The sequence below is a fragment of the Trachypithecus francoisi genome, unplaced genomic scaffold (assembly GCF_009764315.1).
Source record: "Trachypithecus francoisi isolate TF-2019V2 unplaced genomic scaffold, Tfra_2.0 Lachesis_group5, whole genome shotgun sequence".
NCBI classification, from domain to species: Eukaryota; Metazoa; Chordata; class Mammalia; order Primates; family Cercopithecidae; genus Trachypithecus; species Trachypithecus francoisi.
In genome coordinates, this window is record NW_022681470.1 from 10,579,860 (window position 1) to 10,590,222 (window position 10,363).

Here is a 10,363-nt window from a genome sequence, read left to right on the forward strand (position 1 = left end):
GGGAAGTCATCATGTATTTAAAACTAATTATGTACTTGTCCACATATATTATTTCATTACCTCCCAACTATTGTATTAAGAAATGGAGATTTAGAGAGGTTGTAGCTAGTACATGGTGAGGTTGGGTTTTAAAGCTAATTCTGACCACAAGGGAACTACTGGGAGTCCAAAGTGGGAGCTTCGCTTGAGCCCAGGAGTTCAAGACCAGCCTGGGCAGCACAGAGAGACTCTATCTCTTTAAATATATATATTTTTCATTTTATTTTTTTTTTTGAGACAGGGCCTCACTGTGTTGCCTAGGCTGGTCTTGAATTCCCAAGCCCAAGCAATCGTCCTGCCTTGGCCTCCCAAAGTGCTAGAATTACAGGTGTGAGACACCCTGCCTGGCCAAAATTTTTTTTTTAATTAGCCAGGCATAATGGTGCATACCTATAGTTCCAGCTACTGGGAAGGCTCGGGTTGGAAGACCCCTGAGCCCAGGAGTTTGAGGCTGCAGTGAGCTATGATCGCACCACTACTCTCCAGCCTGGTTGACAGAGTAAGACCCATCTCTACACACACACATACATACATACACACACACACACACACACACACACACACACACACAATATAATAAAATAAGAGGGAAACCAAATTCATTCAAGCCCCTGATCTTTCCACTATCCCAACACTTCTTACTGTATCCTCTGCTTTACAATGTGTAAAAGGGATCAAGGAGAGAATAGGAAATGAGAGTTTCTCTTTCTTCCACCAAAGAAAGGCTTTTCTCTTAACCTTATCTTAAAATGTTATATTTTGAAGGATATGAAATTAAAACATCTTTAGGGAAATCAGTAATCATGAAGGAGGCAAAGGCTGGATTTGCTGTGTATTAAGGGATAGGAAGAAGAAAGGCCACAATATTCTGTAAATACTCAGCTATTTATAGTCCTCCATCACCCCTATTATGGTTCAAAAGTAAAGCACCAGTGCCTCAATTCAGCAAATTACTCATCAGAGGCCATACTTAAGTATTTGTTCAAAGAAAGATACTTGCTTTGCATCTGGGTTTGGGTCACTGAATATATTCTGTAGCATGAAAGTTCTATCTTCTTTAGGACCAGTAACTCTTTGTCCTAAGGAATCTTCCTGATGAGGCATGTACTCCGAGTGACAAAACTCCTTCTTATCTCAGCTAAGATCCTAGAAGTTAAAGGAAGTCTTAAACAACAATCTTAGCTTGGGTCTCACAGACATCTACTGATAAACGCTGAGACTCAAAGTCCAAGAAGCCCCTGAAATTGTAGGCAACAATTGCTATGTATGTCCATTTGTGCATTTGCAGGGCAAGAACCTCTATACCTATTAGAGCTTCTTTTATATAGAACCTCTATAGCGATAGACACTAAACAGATTCAGAATAAAAAAGATTAGAGATTCTTGCAAAAGAAAGTAAGTAATCCTTGTAGTTTTAAATTCCTACCATAACATATTTCTCTGGTGATAACATTTGCATTTTGATTCATGCTTTATGATTTTATTAAGTGTATTTTTGCTATAAACACCCAAAGGTGAAAAGGTAAGTAAATTAATATGTGCTTAAGTATAAATAGAAGCAGCAACAATATCATACATGGCAGACAAGAGGCCTGCCAGTGGGCACTGCCAAGAGGACACAACTCAGCTCAGGAGTCCTCTCCAGAGAAGGGCCTCACGCAGAGGACAAGGAAAAATAGCAGTTTGCTAAAGTATGTTCAAGGCAATGCAAAGCATGCTCGCAGGAACTGCTGTAAATGTGTGAAGGCCATTGCCATCCTAGGGGCCAATGAAAAACTTCCTCTTTACCCTCAGAAGTTTCGTGGAAAAATCAGTCCACAAAAGGCAGAATAATGGGAGAAAAGACAATGCAAATGTATTTAATCATAGTTTTATGTGAAATGGGAGCCTTCAGAATGAAGACCCAGTGACAAGGGAAACTCCATTTTTATGCTTAGGTTCAACAAAGTACAGACAGCTGTGTTGAAATATGCTTGGACAAAAAGCATATAATATATAAATTTCAAAAGGTATAATATGTAAATTTAAAAGGGGGTATAATATATAAATTTTTAAATGTATAAAGGGTATAAATGCTTCAGCATTATTACTATTAGCAATAGAATGAGTGGAGAACCCAGCAAGTCCTGTCTCTGTTCTTCTTGGCGTCTGTGTAATGTTTCCTTCTGGGTATGGGGCAGGATCCTCTCTGGAGTGGAGACGGAGGTCTGATGACCTACAGTCAAACAAGGTGGTAGGTCACACAATTTCCTTATGGCCATTTTTTTTTTGTTTTTTTTTACACAGAAAGGCAAGAGGAAAGTTGGAGTAGCATTTTTTCGGTTTTATGGCTGGCTTTGGGTAAAAGGTATTCTGGTGTCTCTGACCCATGTGGGGGAAAGATTCTAGTTTCTATGGCTGGCCCCAGGGCAGCACAAAGGACCAGAGACAAGAGGTTAGGAGAAATTCAGAGAGAAACTTTTGTTTCTGAGGCTGCTGCTGAGGCATCCATTTTGTAGTACCCTTTTCTGAGCCCTAAGACTACTGAAGAAGCAGTTGTCAGCACAAACACAAGAAGAGGACTAACATGCACATGGAGACATGTAGTGCCACAGGAACACAGGGCTGAGAGAGCCAAACACTCCTGTTGTCATAAGACAGCCTGGGAAAAGGTGTAAAGCATTTCAGTTTCACACATCGCCACTTTCCTAAAGCGCATCTTGGTCATGCATCGACTACTTACACTCAGCAAAGTTCCTGGGATTCATCAGTACCTGCCGTCACTCTTCTCACATGGATTAGCATGTTGTGTGATTCCTATATACAAACTGGCATTATAAACCCTGACTACACCCAAGGAACCAATATGGGCGCATTACATCAACAGAGTAGCCTCCAAGATTCCCTGGATAGACACTGTAGAGTCCCATCTAATGGCTTTAACAGAGGCATTAACTTGTTTTGTGTCATACAGCTGTGTTAAAGATTCCCTAAATAGACAGTAACTTGGCAAGAATATATTAGTAGCTGCTTGCCATGCCAATCATCTGAAGCTAATGTTATAAAAGGGTGTATGTAAAAACCAGACGGCAAAGTAGATTTGCTCTGTTAAGATTCAGCTAAGCTCAGTTTTTGGATTATAATAACCTTGCCAGATGCTTTGATATTTTGAAGTGAGTGGTTCCACTGCACAACTTTCCCAGATTCTAACACTAAAGTAAGCAAAAGTGAAAGATCAGTGATTTGAGCCAGTTGTACACAGACCTGATACTCCGAACTCATAAATCCTGTGTGAGCCATTAAATTAATTGGTATTACAAGGGGAGAAGGAGGCAAAGTTCAAGATTTGACTCCACATGTGCCACTAAGTTTTACCTAAGTTTATGATTAAAGATAAAATGTGCAACCCTGGAAAGCTCTGGGTTTCCCTGGAAAGACTGTACAGCCTTTCTGCTGATGACCACGAGGGGACTGGATAGGAAAGAATAAACCTCCAACCATCCATCACCAAGGTCAGGGGTTGGGTGAGCCCACATATTAAACACTTCACAGCTGACTAGATTCCAAACCAGTACTAGAACTTAGTTCTTCTTTTCATTACACCTTGTTGCATCATATTGAAGACAGAGAAGTAGTGCCATCTGGACAACTGAGGCCTCTTTTTGTATTCCCCATAGAATGTCACACAGTGCTAAGAGCTTAGACCTAGCTTATTGAGTTAGAGTAATACGTAAATATCTAGTTTTAATAATATTTTTCTCATTAAAACAGAAAAAATAGAAAAAAAAATGTATCATACATACACATGCACGTTTCTTTGCCTATATATTTATTTTCCACAAAACATTATCACATTATATTCACTGTTTTGTTATGTGCATTCTCCCCCTTAGCAATAAGTTACAAAAGTCAGCTGATTTAGGAAATACAACTTTTTAAAAAGCCTAATGATATGTTGCATGGCATGATCTGAAGCAGGTATCTTCCAGGGGAGTTCTTGACCTTTGGAGAGCTAAAATCTGTAGCACTGCCAAAGGTTTGAGACTTTGGACCAAACAACATGCCTACCTTGCCTCTTCTTCCTAATGCCCTGTCCAAATCCCTACCTTTGTGGCTGGAAGCTATGATACTCCTTTGCTGCCAACTAGTGGTAAATTTCAACTTCTGACTGATGTTTCTCCTGCTAGGCACAATGACTCAATGTTCTTCTCACACCATGAAGCCTGGAAGGGACCTTGTGGGTTCTTAGAGATCAGCATTTTCAGCTTGCAAGCCACATCCCTTTAGTACATTGTGAAATCGGTTTCATTTTTAAAATGAACCTATTACAAGAGAAAGGGATATAAAAAAATCAAGTATATCCCATGAAGTGAACGCAGGTGTTAGATTATGAAACTCTCAGTTATTTGTACATGTGTCCCCTTGGGTCACAAGGTAACATGGACACAAATTTTAAAAATTGAAAGCTACTGAACTAGGGAGAGAAGCCATTAGAACACTAGGATTCCAAAGTTTGCCTAGAATCCTTCTGTACTTTAAAAAAAAAAAAAAAAAAAGTTGAATGCATAAACTCATTAAGCCTAGAATTCCTCTAACAGCTCCAGGGCTTGAAGTGACTGGCTTCCACACTTGTTAAAAGAAGTAAACCTTTGACAGATTCTTCACTGCCTGCTGCTGGGTTCTTACAGGAAAAATGAAAAGTGTGTAGCCTGACTTATTTTAATCATAAACCTAGGCATGTTGCTGGAATAATGAATCTCCTGATTAAAGACTGCAAAGTTCAAAGACTCGTTTTGGCTGTAGGAAATAAAATGAATTGGAATTAAAGGCGAAGGAATTGAAGCAGGTGAAATGTGAATGGCTTAAACTGCAGCTCTAGTACAATCTTTTGTCTTCCAAGAAATCTCAATGAGAAGAGATTATCAGAAGAGACAATTTGCATTGGAACCATTATTCAGGTCTGGCAAAGCATCCATAATTTTAGGACACAATAAAAAGTTTCTGCTTTGACTTTCAAAAGTTGACAACTTTGATAAACCAGACATAATGTTGTACAGAACCAACTATATAAAAATGTAGGCCGGGCGCGGTGGCTCAAGCCTGTAATCCCAGCACTTTGGGAGGCCGAGACGGGTGGATCACGAGGTCAGGAGATCGAGACCATCCTGGCTAACATGGTGAAACCCCGTCTCTACTAAAAAATACAAAAAACTAGCCGGGCGAGGTGGCGGGCGCCTGTAGTCCCAGCTACTCGGGAGGCTGAGGCAGAAGAATGGCGTGAACCCGGGAGGCGGAGCTTGCAGTGAGCTGAGATCCGGCCACTGCACTCCAGCCTGGGCGACAGAGCGAGACTCCGTCTTAAAAAAAAAAAAAAAATGTAGTATTAATTCCACTAACTCATTAACGTAAGCCACAAATAAAAAATGTGGTTATCAATTGGAAGGGCTTGAAATTACAGGCTTAAGGGTTTACTTTGGAAATTAATTTGAGAGCTCTAAGTCCATGTCCTTTAAAATGGTCTGTTTCTTGTGAATATCATTATATATCTGTTTGACTCAAGATCTACATCCTTCACAAAGCCTTCCCTGACTTTCATGTCTTTTCTTTAACAGAAAATATTTATATTGTGAACGGTGTATTTATAAATAATATATATTGTGAACTGCAATAAGACACTAAAATGTATAGTGTATCAGGCCACTCACTATTTAATGTATAACTTTTTTAACCTGGATCCTTACAGGTAAGGACAGCATTTCACGTATCATATTCTCCCAGACAATATGGTATGATACTGAGCACAAACATTAGATTGTGGATCTGATAATAGAAGCGTACAACTTCTTTTCAACCGAGAAAGTATGTAAGAACTGCTAACTCATGCCCCCATGCCTAACAACATGACTTTCTCAACTTTTAAAGGATTAGAGCCATCCGTTGGTCTTAGGAGCCAAAAACATTGGTGCAACTCCAAATAAAAGTGACAAATATGTATACTTCCACTAGTATAGTAACCCTAATCCCCTTACGCCTACCAATCATTATTACCTTAATTAATCCCTGCAAAAAAGGTTCATACCCAAATTACGTAAAAATGTCCTTCGCATCTGCCTTCATCATTAGCCTCATCCCCACAACAATGTTTATATGTATAGATGAAGTCATTATCTCAAACTGACATTGAATAACTATTTAAATTATTAAACTCTCACTAATCTTCAAACTAGACCACTTTTCCACAATATTTATCCCAGCAGCACTGATCTATTGTAGAATCCTCAATACGATACATAAACTCAGACCCTAACATTAAACCATTGTTTAAATATTTACTTATTTTCCTCATCACAGTATTAATTCTGGTTACCGCCAACAACCTCTTTCAATGTTTTGTTGGATGAGAAGGCATAGGAATCATGTCTTTGTTACTAACTGGCTGATGGTACGGCCCAGCAGATGCTAATACAGCAGCCTTCCAAGCAGTTCTGTACAACCGCATCAGGGATTTTGGCTTTGCTATAGTGTGATTTATCTTAACCCCCAATACACGAGGGCTTCAACAAGCGTTTATTCTAAATTCCACCCCTGACCCCCTTCCAATAATTAGCCTTCTCTTAGCAACCGCAGGAAAGTCAGCTCAATTCAGCCTCCATCCCTGACTCCCATCCTCCATAGAAGGCCCAGCCCCAGTCCCAGCCCTGCTCCACTCCAATGCTGTAGTTGTAGCAGGTGTTTTCCTACTCATCTGTTTCTACCCTTTAATAGAAAACAACCTATTAATCCAGACCTTCACATTATGTCTAGGGGCTACTACCACCTTATTTACAGCAATCTGCGCTCTAACGCAAAATGACATTTAAAAAATCGTAGCATTCTCCACCTCAAGCCAATTGGGCCTTATGATAGTCAGAATTGGCATTAGTCAGCTGCACCTAGCATTCTTTCACATCTGCACCCACACCTTTTTTAAAGCTATATTATTTATATGTTCAGGGTCCATCATCCATAACCTCAATGAAGAACAAGAGATCTGAAAAATTGGACAGCTATTCAAGACTTTACCTTTTACTTCTTTCTCCTTTATTATTGGTAGCCTTGCACTTACTGGTATGCCTTTCCTCACAGGCTTTTACCCTGAAGACCTTATTATCGAAACTGCAAATACCTCATACACCAACGCCTGAGCCCTTTTTATTACTCTTATTGCCACTTCCTTAACAGCTGTCTATAGTATCCATATTCTTCACTCTAATAGGACAGCCTCGCTTTATAACACTCACTATTATTAACAAAAATAATCTATTCCTAATTAACCCAACTAAGCGCCTCATATAGCATCTTCGCTGGATTCCTCATCACCAACAGTATTATTCCTGTTTCATGCCCCCAAATAACCATACCACTTCACCTAAGGTTCACAGCCCTAGGTGTGATCACCCTAGGCCGCTTCCTAGCAATAGAGCTTAATCTCATAACTAATAATCTTAAACTAAGTTTCCCATTACAGACATTCAACTTCTCTAATATACTAGGATTTTATTCACTCACAATTCACCGCTGGATCCCCCACTCAAGCCTATTCACAAACCAAAATCTGGCTTTACTTCTACTAGACTTAAAAATTTGACTAGAAAAGTCTATACCCAAAAGCCAAAGTCCATTTCACAAACACAAGTTTCAACTTCCATTACCGTATCTACTCAAAAAGGCCTAATTAAACTCTACTTTCTTTCCTTTTTCATTCCATCCCTCTAGCCCTATTGTTAATTGTTCAATCTATTACCCCGAGTTATTTCAATTGCGACATAAATGCTAACAAATAATGATCAACCAGCAACACCACTAATCAACACCCATAACTATACAAGGCAGCCACACCCACAGGATCCTCATGCAACAACCCTCCCCTCCCCCTCAAAAATTAATCCACTCCCTGAGCTATTACAATTAATTGTGATCACAACCCCATCGTATTCAACTATTTACCAAACCAACATCAACTCCATTAATAATCCTAATCATAAAGCCCCTGAAATGTCAATACTTGATCTCCATGTTTCAGGGTATTCCTCAATAGCTATGGCCGCAGTATAACCAAAAACAACCATTACACCACCCAAATAAATCAAAAAGACTATTAATCCTATGAAAGTCCCACAAAAATTCAACACAAAACCACAACCCACAGCACCACTAATAATTAAACCTAAGCCTCCATAAATAGGAGAAAGTTTTGAAGAAAAACCTACAAACCCTATAATCAAGAGAATACTCAATAAAAATAAAGCATATGCTATTGTTCCTGCATGAATTATAACCATGACTAATGATATGAAAAACCATTGTTGTTTTCAGCTACAAAAACACCAAAGACCAATACCCACAAAACACACCGACTAATAAAAATTATTAACTACCCATTTATTGATCTTCCTATGCCATCTGACATCTCTACAAGATGAAATTTTGGCTCACTTATTGTTGCCTGCCTTATACTCCAGATTATCACAGAGTTATTCCTGGCCACACACTCTACGTCAGTTACCCTAGCTGCTTTCTCCTCAGTTACTCCTATCAGCCGAGATGTAAATTATGGCTGAATGGTCCTCTGTTTTCATGCTAACGGCGCCTCAATATTTTTCATCTGCTTTTTCTTATACATTGGCTGAGGCCTATACTATGGGTCATTCCTATTTTTAGAAACCTGAAATACTGGCATTATACCCCTTCTTACCACTATAGCAACAGCATTCATAGGCTACGTACTCCTATGAGGCTAAATATCATTCTGAGGTGCTACAGTAATTACAAATCTATTATCAGCCATCCCAAATATTGGAACTGACCTTGTACAATGAATCTGAGGTGGATTCTCAATTGAAAAAGGCACCCTCACACGATTTTTCCCCTTCCATTTCATCTTACCCTTCATCACTACGGCTCTAGCCACTATTCATCTTTTATTTTTACATGAAACAGGATCCAATAGCCCTTTACGGATTTCATCAGACCCCGACAAAATCCCTCTTCATCCCCTAGTACACAACCAAAGACATTCTAGGTTTAATTTTTCTCCTCCTCCTCCTAACAGCTCTAGTACTATTTTCACCTGATCTCCTGAGTGACCCAGATAATTACACTTTAGCCAACCCTCTCATGACCCCACCCCACATTAAGCCAGAATGATATTTTTTGTTTGCATATGCAATCTTACAATCCATTCCTAACAAATTAGGAGGCATATTAGAACTCATATTTTCCATCCTCATTCTAGCAGTTATTCCCATGCTTCACACATCTAAACAACAAAGCATAATATTCCAGCCATTCAGTCAGTGCCTATTCTGAATCCTAGTGGCTGACTTACTCACACTCACATGAATCGCAGGAGAGCCAGTCTAATACCCTTTTATTACTATTGGTCAGGGAGCATCTATTATATACTTCTCTCCCATTCTCACTTATTTGAAATGAAAATGCCCTCGTAGTATAATACAATACTGTGGTGTTGTAAACCAGAAATGGAGAACTCCCCTCCCCAGGACAACTCAGGGAAGAGCATTCCCGCTTCACCGTCAACACCCAAAGCTGAAATTCTAATTAAACCACTCCCTGAACTTTACTCAGCACATACTTTAACTACTGTGTCAGTATTAATCAATTAGCACTAATACATTAGTGCTCTTATGTACTTCGTGCATTACTGCTAGTCCCCATGAATAATATACAGTACTATATTTACTATAATTACTTACTTGTACATAGTACCTTCATAAATTAACCTACATTACAAACCTAGTCCACGTGCATACAAGCCCGTAGTAGAAATTATTTCATTAACTATCCCACATTATAACCATTGACTGTACAATACAAACTTATGCCACACGAATATTGACCCATACTAAAAATCCTTAACATTACATAGTGCATACGTTCGTTCATTGGACATAGTGCATTTCATTCAAGAAATCCCTCGTCAATATGGATATCCCCTACCAAATTTTGGTCTCTTTATCTACCAACCTCCGTGAAATCAGTATCCCCGCTCGGGAGTGCTACCCGCCTCGCTCTGAGCCCATAAAACTTGGGGGTGATTATACTGAAACTATACCTGGCATCTGGTTCTTACCTCAGGGCCATAAAACTAAAATCGCCCACACATTCCCCTTAAATAAGCCATCTCCATGGACTAGTAAGTATCACCCTATTAATCAGTACAGAAGCACTGCCAGGCATTTGGTACTTTTAACTTTGGGGGATGTTATCACTCACCATCGAGGAAGGCCTGGTCCCCTCTGAATCCTCTGTAGATGATTTGATTCCTACCAAACCAATTGTAGAA

The 10,363-nt window shown here is 39.4% G+C and overlaps 1 long non-coding RNA gene across 1 annotated transcript; it reads right to left on the reverse strand.

Annotated features, from left to right (window-relative positions):
* Positions 1–505: 505 nt before the first annotated feature.
* LOC117076254 lies at positions 506–8,841 on the reverse strand. The gene is made up of 3 exons (XR_004434294.1): positions 8,756–8,841; positions 3,564–3,570; positions 506–517 (listed from the first exon to the last, which is right to left on the reverse strand). It is a non-coding gene; the product is annotated as an uncharacterized LOC117076254 (long non-coding RNA).
* Between the last annotated feature and the right edge of the window lie 1,522 nt (positions 8,842–10,363).